This window comes from Macaca nemestrina, chromosome 14 (genome assembly GCF_043159975.1).
Source record: "Macaca nemestrina isolate mMacNem1 chromosome 14, mMacNem.hap1, whole genome shotgun sequence".
Classification (NCBI taxonomy): domain Eukaryota; kingdom Metazoa; phylum Chordata; class Mammalia; order Primates; family Cercopithecidae; genus Macaca; species Macaca nemestrina.
The window spans coordinates 35,778,296-35,787,773 of NC_092138.1; the positions used below are offsets into that span (position 1 = coordinate 35,778,296).

Genomic DNA, 9,478 nt, shown 5'->3' on the forward strand with positions numbered 1-9,478 from the left:
AGTGAAATAACTCAGGAATGGAAAACCAAACATCATATGTTCTCATTCATAAGTGGGAGTTAAGCTATGAGGATGCAAAAGCATAAGAATAATACAATGGACTTTGGGGATTCAGAGGGAAAGGGTGAGAACAGGGTGAGGGATAAAAGACTACAAATTGGGTAGAGTGTATACTGTGATGGGTACACCAAAATCTCACAAATCACCACTAAAGAAATTATGCATGTAACCAAATACCACCTGTTCTTCAAAAACCTATGGAAACATAAAATTTTAAAAAAGTGTACATATATGTGATTTTAAAAAAGCAATAATGACTGTTTACGCTTCAGTGGAAATGCTGTCTTCTTGGCTCAGCTGAATGCATGAAGGCACAAAGAAGAATTTCTTCGTCATTGTGTCTGAAGTAATTCCTGCATCTTGCATCTCATACCAATTAATAATTCCCATGAAGCCTCCACAAATATCTAACATGTTCATCGTAAAACCAAAGTCTCTAACCATGCCAAACACACATCAAGCATCAGATAGAGCATGTGCATATACTTGAGATTCTTTGCAAGCACCTAAAACATGAAATTTTAACCCCAATCATTTGGATATCAAGTTTCTTAGCATATTCCAAAAAAATGCCTACAGTTATTCGGGGAAGTGCCAAACTTCATGCTACCCTCTTCACTACCAATATTATCTTTTGTTGCAAAATGTGGCAGGACCCTAAGAGAAGAGGAGATGATCAAGGCAGAGTTCATTTACATCATCATCTGCACACATGAAGCCTGAAGATTGTAAGAAGTATGTTGGTTATGTTGTTAGTGCTCACAAATCCAGTAATAGGTGAATCAAGTGAACTTAAGGAAAAACAGTCTTGGCATTTGGGTGATTACATACAGTTTTCTTCAATTCAATTTTATTGCTTCATGTCATAATATTTGCTCCAAATTCTGCTGCATACTTTATTTGAGACACTTGCTTGCAAGGACTTACATAAATGTTTTCTGCGGATACACATGACTCTTTTACTAAAGTCATTTCATTTTTATCGGAACAAGCAAATCCAGTGCCAAGAGCTGTTAAAATCTCAAGTACAGCTGGAGTAGAGTTGCACTTCACTGTGTAGAATGGCTTTATCTGAGCCACTACATTCTGCCATTGACTGTGTTTCTTCACAGTCTTTCCAAGATCTCCCACAAAAAGATTTTTGCCTTGTTCGAGAATGTTCAACAAACATAGTTATCAATAACATTTATAAGGTTTGTTCCTTCATCCAACAGACCAATGAAATAGTTTGCATCATCAATAAATCCTGTCATCTCAGCTGAATTTTCACAAAACTAAAAGTCATAAACCAGGAAAAGTAAGGAATGGGTCACCAAGCCTATGTCTTGGTTCTTAGAATATGCAACAAAATGGACAAGTTGAGAGATGGAATCCCCCATCATCAGCTGGGTTCCCAAGGTGGCTCAGTGTCTGAAGTTGAACTGCTGTCTACACAGCAATTCTCCTAGGCCCTCTGGGTAGGTGTACACTTGGACAGAAAGTTTGCCATGAGATAATGGCTCAAAGATTTGGGTAAAGCATATTCTCTTTTTTCATGATATTTTTAAGGAGAGATGTGGTTACCTTCAGCAGAAATATCCAAGGTGGCCTGGGCCACAGGCTGTGGGAACAACGTGGAGGTAAAAACATGCAACAGTGTGAGAATGGATGAGAAGAGGCAGAGATGGCAATGGCAGGAGGAAAAAAGGAAACACTGCTGCTGGCCAGAGAAGAGCCAGAGATTGTAGTTCTCATTGGTATTTTGATAGGGATTGAACTGAATATGTAGATTGCATTGGATAGTATAACAATATTAATTCTTTTTTTTTTTTTTTTTTTTTTTTTGAGACGGAGTCTCGCTCTGTCACTCAGGCTGGAGTGCAGTGGCTGGATCTCAGCTCACTGCAAGCTCCGCCTCCCGGGTTCACGCCATTCTCCTGCCTCAGCCTCTGGAGTAGCTGGGACTACAGGCGCCTGCCACCTCGCCTGGCTAAGTTTTTGTATTTTTTTTTTAGTAGAGACGGGGTTTCACTGTGTTAGCCAGGATGGTCTCGATCTCCTGACCTCGTGATCCGCCCGTCTCGGCCTCCCAAAGTGCTGGGATTACAGGCTTGAGCCACCGCGCCCGGCCAACAATATTAATTCTTTTGATCTATGAGCACGGAATATATTTTCATTTGTTATGTCCTCTTGAATTGTTTTCATTAGTGTTTTACAGGTTCCATTGTATAATCTTTACTTCTTTGGTTAAATTTATTCTTAAGTGTTTTATTTATTTATTTATTTATTTGGTAGCTATTGCAAATGGGATTGCTTTCTTGGTTTCTTTTTCAACTTGTTCACTGTTGGTATATATAAATGCTATTGTTTTATGTATGTTGATTTTCTATCCTGCAACTCTACTTAATTTGTTTATCAGTTCTAATAGTTTTTTTGGTGGAGTCTGTAGGTTTTTCCAAATGTAAGATCATGTCATCTGCAAACAAGGATAATTTAACTTGTTACTTTCCAATTTGAATGCTCTTCATTTTCTTCTCTTGCCTAATTGCTCTGACTAGGACTTCAAGTACTATGTTGAATAAAAGTGGTGAAAGTGGGCATCCTTGTCTTGTCCCAGATCTTAGAAGAAAGACTTTCAATTTTCCCTCATTAAGCATGATATTAGCTGTGGGCTTGCCATACATGGTCTTTATTTTTTTGAGGTATGTTCCTTTTATAGCCAGTTTGTTGAGGGTTTTTATCATGAAGAGATGGTGAATTTATCAAATGCTTTTTCAGCATCTATTGAAATATATTATTTTGACCTTCATTCTGTTAATGTGATGTGTCACATCTATTGATTTGTATATATTGAACCATCCTTGCATACTGGGATGAATAATGGTGAATGATGTTTTTAATGTGTTGTTGAATTCAGTTTGCTGGTATTTTCTTGAGTATTTTTAGATCTATGTTCACCAGAGACACTAGCTTGTAGTTACCATTTTTTTGTTGTTGTGTCCTTGTCTGGTTTTGGTATCAGGGAAATACTGGCCTTGTAGAATGAGTTTAGCAGTATTCCTTCCTCTGCTAATTTTTGGAATCATTCAAATTGGGTCTGTATTAGTTTTTCTTTAAATGTTTGGTAAAATTCAGCAGTGAAGCCACCGGGTTCCAGGCTTCTATTTGATGGCAGACTCTTTACTACTGCTTCGATCTCATTACTCATTATTGGTCTGTTCATGTTTTCTATTTCTTCATGGTTCAATCTTGGTAGGTCATGTTTCCAGAAATCTATCCATTTCTTCTAGGTTTTTCAATTTGTTAGGATGTGGTTCTTCCTAATAGTCTCTAATTATCCTTTGTATTTATGTAGTATCAGTTGTAATGCCTCCCTTTTCATACCTGATTTTATGTATTTGGGTCTTCTCTTTTTTTTAATTTTTATTTTATTTATTTATTTTTTCTTATTCCAGCTAGATTGATATTATCTTTTTTAAAAAACCAGACTTTTGGCTGGTCACAGTGGCTCATGCCTGTAATCCCAGCAGTTTGGGAGGCCAAGGCAGGCAGATGACAAGATCCAGAGATGAAAACCAACCTGGCCAATATAGTGAAACCTTGCTCTACTAAAAATATAAAAATTAGCTGGACATGGTGGCATGTGCCTGTAGTCCCAGCTACTCAGAGGCTGAGGCAGGAGAATCACTTGAAACTGGAAGGCAGAGGTTTCAGTGAGTGGAGATCGTGACACTGCACTCCAGCCTGGTGACAGAGCGAGACTCCATCTCAAAAAGAAAAAAAAAAAAGCAAACTTTCATTCTGTTGATTCTTAACTGCTTTTTTAGTCTCATTTTCATTTATATCTGCTCTAATCATTATTTCTTTTTTTTTTTCCCACTTATTTTGAGTTTGGTTTGCTCTGGCTTTCTTAGCTCCTTTATGTATTTTGTTAGGTTTTTATCTGAAGTCTTTTTTTTTAAATGTAGGTGTGCATTGCTAAAAACTTCCCTCTTAATACTGCTTTTGCTGTATCCCATAGATTTTGATATTTTGTGTTTCCATTTTCATTTGTCTGAAGACATTTTCCAACTTTTTTCTTAATTTCTCATTGATCAACAGGTCAATGAAGAACATGATATTTAATTTTTGAGGAGCATGTTATTTAATTTTCATGTATTTGTGCTGTTTCCAAAGTTTCTCTTCTAACTGATTTTTAGCTTTATTCCATTGTGGTCAGAAGATATATTTGATATGATTTTGACTATTTTGATATTGCTGATCCTTACATAGTGGCCTAAGATATGATCTATACTGAAGAATGTTCCATGTGCTGATGAAAAGAATGTGTATTCTGCAGCAGCTGAATGATATATTCTGTAAATGTCAGGACAATGTGGTCTGGAGTGTAGTTTAACTCCAATGTTTCTTTGTTGATTTTCTCTCTGTCTGGATGATGGGTTAATTACTGAAAGAGGATGTTGAAGTCCCCTACTACTATTGTATTGCAGTTTATCTCTCTTTAGATTAATATTTACTTTATATATTTGGATGTTTTGGTGTTAGGTGCATATGTTTACAATTGTTATATCCCCTTGCTGAATTGACCTCTTTATCATTATATGGTGACCTTCATTGTCATTTCTTTTTCTGTTTTTGACTTGACATACGTCTGTTTTTGTACTGAAGGATTAATTATTTATTCCAGTCTCTGCTATCTGGCTTGGTTTGGCCTTTCTTGAGGATACCTGCTTAGAGGTTCTGAGAAGTTTGCCTATTGAGTTCCTTTAGCCCTAAATCACTGCCACCTTATCAAAACTAGATGGTACTCTAAGCCCAGATTTGCCACAGTTCTTAGAAGTGCTCAAAGTGCTGCCTTTCCTGGATGAGGGGAGTCCCAAAAAGAATACTTCAGCTGTGTTAGAAGGCTGGCTAGGGATTTGTGCCCAGAGGACCTGTGAAGTGCACCTCCTACAGCACAGTACTGCTGAACTTCATCTCTAATTTGGCATCTCCTTTGTCTAAGTTGGAGAGCTGCTCCTGTGTTTCATGTGCTGGGATTGTTAGTCCCATCTTCACTGTCTGTCTCTAGCTGCCCTTAGGGGTTTCTCTCCTTACAATCACTCATGATGTTTCCTGTAAGTTGAGGCAGGAATGGCTTTCCTGTAAAGAAGCCCAAGATGATGGGGAGGCTGACTATCCACTTTGATCTTACTTTTTCTAGTGGAAACCATGAGTCTGGGGGGACTTTTCCTCATGATGCTTGGCAGCTTGGGATAGGGCAGTCATGGATTCCATTTCTTATTGTCTGATCAAAGTTCCTCATTCCTCTGAGCCCCCAGGGGGCATCATCCCCTCAGTTTGGAGTTCTAGAATATTTCTGGTGACAATCTTGGCACCAAATCAATTATTTGTGGTTTTCTGCAGGGAAGAATGAAGCCAGATTGATTCTACTCCACCATTTTGGTCATGTCACTCACCTACCCATCTGTTCTTGAATGCTACCTACTTTATCCATTGGATTCATTAGCATATTAATCATAGTTGTTTTAAATTCTGGATCTGATAATCCCAATATCCCTGGCTGCTACGGTTTCAATGTCTGTGTTCCCCCAAACTTCATCTTAAAAATTAACCTCCAATGTAATAGTATAAAGATGTGGGGCCTTTAGGAGGGGATTAGATCATAACGGCTCCTCTCCTGTGAATGGGATTAGGCCTTTAAAAAAGATGCTTCACACAGCATTCATCCTGTCTATCATTCCATCTTCTGCCATGTGAGGGTGCAGCAATAAGGAACCATCTTGGAAGCAGAGACCAGGCTCTCACCAGAGCTTGAACCTGCTAGCATCTTAATCTTGGACTTCCCAGCCTATAGAACTGTGAGAAATAAGTTTCTGTATATTATAAATTAGCCAGCCTAAGGTATTTTGTTATAGCAGCAGGAATAGACTGTGGCACTGCCATACCTGGCTCTAGTTCTGATGCTTACTCTTTCTCTTCAGACTGTGTTTTTTGCTTTTTAGTGTGTCTTGTAATTTTTTTTTTTTTTTTTTTTGATAGCTGGACATGTTGTACTGGGTAAAGGAACTGTTGTAAACAGGCCTTCATTAATGTGTTGGCAAAGTGTGTTTGTGGAAGGTGTGTTCTGTAGTCCCATGACTAGGTCTCGTGCCTGTGGACTGAATATCATATGTGCTTCCCAATTTTCCACCCCTTAGGTAGAACAGAATGACTAGTGTGAGCTGGAATTGGGTAATTCCCTTCCTCCAGGTCAGTTAGACTGTCATAATACACCAGGAGATTACGCTTAAGTTAAATAGTTTCTCCTGACAAAGGAGAGCTTATTAGGCTGTCCTTGAAGTAGAGGAAGGTGGTATTACTGCTAAATAAACAATTATTTTTAGTTCTTTTTTTTTTTTTTTTTTTTTTGAGACGGAGTCTCGCTCTGTCACCCAGGCTGGAGGGCAGTGGCGTAATCTCAGCTCACTGCAACCTCCACCTCCTGGGTTCAAGCAATTCTTCTGCCTCAGGCTCCCAAGTAGCTGGGACTACAGGTGCGCACTGCCATGCCCGGCTAATTTTTGTATTTTTAGTACAGACAGGGTTTCATCATATTGGTCAGGCTGGTTTTGAACTCCTGACCTCGTGATCCACCTGCCTTGCCCTTACAAAGTGCTGGGATTACAGGCGTGAGGCACCTGTAGTTCTTATAGGTGGGGATTGAAGTTTTTCAATTGTTTTGTTCTATTTTGTAAATAAAATGACAAAAGACCAATGAGTGCCTGGTTAGAGATAAGTATAATGTGCTATCTCTTTAAAAAGGTTTCCTTCTATTATGGAATTTTGGAAAAATGTTAAAAACCTTTTGAAGACTTTCTCATTACAGAATCTTCCATGGTAGTGTCCAAGCTAGTCATCCGGTTGTTGTGCTCCCTAAAACATGGGATTATTTAACACTATATACAAAAATGTTTGTCAATATTATTACTCTTAGCTCCAAAACAGAAAAAAATGACTGCCCCCGCTACCACCTGCAATTTGTCGAGTCCTATTATATGCCAAATATTAGTCTAATCTTGGAAGATAGCTAGTATTATACTCAAATCACAGTAAAGGAAACTGAGGCACAGAGGGGTTACGTAACTTGCTCAATGCCTTAGAGCTAGATTAGCAGGAAGCTAGAATTCTGTTCCAAATCCTTCTGGGCTTCTTGTCACTATACCTTTTCTATTTCTAGAGCTCTGGCCATTTTCAGGGGTCTGTTAACATTGTGAATACTTCTGTGTAATTTTCTGTTTATTATTATTTTTTCATTCAGCTAAGAAATTTACATTTCAAGATCTCTTCATTTGAAGTCTTCAGAATTAGTGTTTTTTATACCTATATAAAACCTCTCTCATTGCTCCATTTAAATATACTTTCATGTGTAAGACTTCATAGGGGTAAAGAAGGCAGTCACAAATGCAAGGATCAGGAAAATGTCACCTATAGGATCCTCCATCAATTTTTCTACCTACCAAGGCTTCTGTGAGACTGGACATATAGGCTATCTTTGAAATAGAGGAAGAGTTTGGGAACCACTATTACAAGTCAATCACTGTGAGACTGCACTGGGAACATGAGTTAGGACTATTAAAGATGGCTGAGTTTACCCAAACAGTGGACTTGGGGGAAAAAAAACAAAAACAAAACAAAACAAAACAAAAAAACTACACCAAACTATTACCTCATAAGAAATAACCACTTGCTTTCAGACAATGTAGTTACCATTCCCCTGAAACACTAGAGGAAGATGGATTTAAAAACTTTCCAAGAGATAAGAAAATATAACTGTCATTGGTCCACTGTGAAATAAGATGAAAATCAGATAATTAATCTAGTGTCCAGAAGAACCTGCCTGATCTTGAGAAGACAGAAATGTACCCAAAAATGTATCCTCAGGGAGGGCCAACCTTCCTCTTAAAAAAACAAAGAAATGGTAATTCCACAAGAACCTAAAACTCCAAAGAATTATAGAAACTTCACTTCCTCATGCATAAAATCTAAATAAGTTGACACATTTTTCTAGAGTTAATGAATATTTAAATGGATATATGGTATTAGTTATAATCATATTTTTATGTCAGACATTATTCTTTACATTTGAACTAGCTTTTTGTATCTCATTATTTCAGCTAGAGAAATAGAAATCTGTGTCCACCTAATTGAGACAAGCTGGTTCTCTACAGGAAGGTGCAAATTAGCTTAGAAGTCACAGACTGGCGGGGCATGGTGGCTCACGCCTGTAATCCCAGCACTTTGGGAGGCCAAGGCAGGCAGATCACTTGAGGTCAGGAGTCCGAGACCAGCCTGGCTAACATGGTGAAACCCTGTCTCTACTAAAAATACAAAAATTAGGTGGGTGTGGTGGCACATGCCTGTAACCCTAACTATTAGGGAGGCTAAGGCAGGAAAATTGCTTGAACCCGGGGGACAGAGCTTGCAATAAGCCGAGATCTTGCCACTACACTCCAGGCTGGGTGACAGAGAGATTTCGTCTCAAAAAAAAAAAAAAAAAAAGAAAAAGAAAAAAAAAGAAGTCACAGATTATCAATTAACTGTGACATGGTGGGGAAAAGGTATTGGACACTGGGAAGACAGCAGCATGCCTAAAATTTTAAAACCAAGAGAGCCCTTTTTGGATGCCGCCTCAATTTAAAAGGGATTTATTATCCAAACTTAGTATCAGAATAACCATTTTCCCTCTCTTGTTTTTAGTAACAGTTGTATTAGGGTATAATTAATATAGCATAAAATTATCCTTTTAAAGAGTACAATTCAGTGGTTTTTAGTGTTCACAGAGTTTTGCATCCATCACCACTGTCTAATTCCTGAAAATTTTCATCATCTCAAAAGAAACCTATACTTATGAGCAGTCATTCCCCATTCTCACCTCCCCTCAGACACTGGTAACCACTAACATACTTTCTGTTGGTCCCAATTTCCCTCTTCTAGACATTTTTTAATAAGTCAAATAATACAATGTGTGCCTTTTTGTATCTGGTTTGGAACTATTTCTTTTTTGCATTCATCTTCTAGACAAAGCTTTACAAGATGTTCCTGTCGTGCCCAGGAATTTTGTACTCTCTGTTTTTTATAAATTTCTACACCCTGTGCTTGAATCATCCATGTCAACTCTGAGTCCTCCCAGCCTTTCTCTGTGGGCTGTATTGCTGAATTTCCAGTCTGGGCCCAACATAACTGATCTGACCCCACAGAGAAAAATCCCAATCAGATCGCAGTTCCACCAGTTCTGCTCAGAAAGGTCATGAGAAGGCATCTATCTGCTACTTCCTGTGGTTTTCCAAGGCATATATTAATAAATATATTACTTATATTTACTCCAAATAAAATTCCAAATAAAAATTATTTGGAATTACAGTTGCTAAAGAAAGCTCTATGCGGCAGATTACATTAT

General features: G+C 38.1%; 1 pseudogene; it reads right to left on the reverse strand.

Moving 5' to 3' along the window:
• Positions 1–321: 321 nt before the first annotated feature.
• On the reverse strand, positions 322–1,313 carry LOC105489182 (antizyme inhibitor 1-like; annotated as a pseudogene).
• Positions 1,314–9,478: the final 8,165 nt, after the last annotated feature.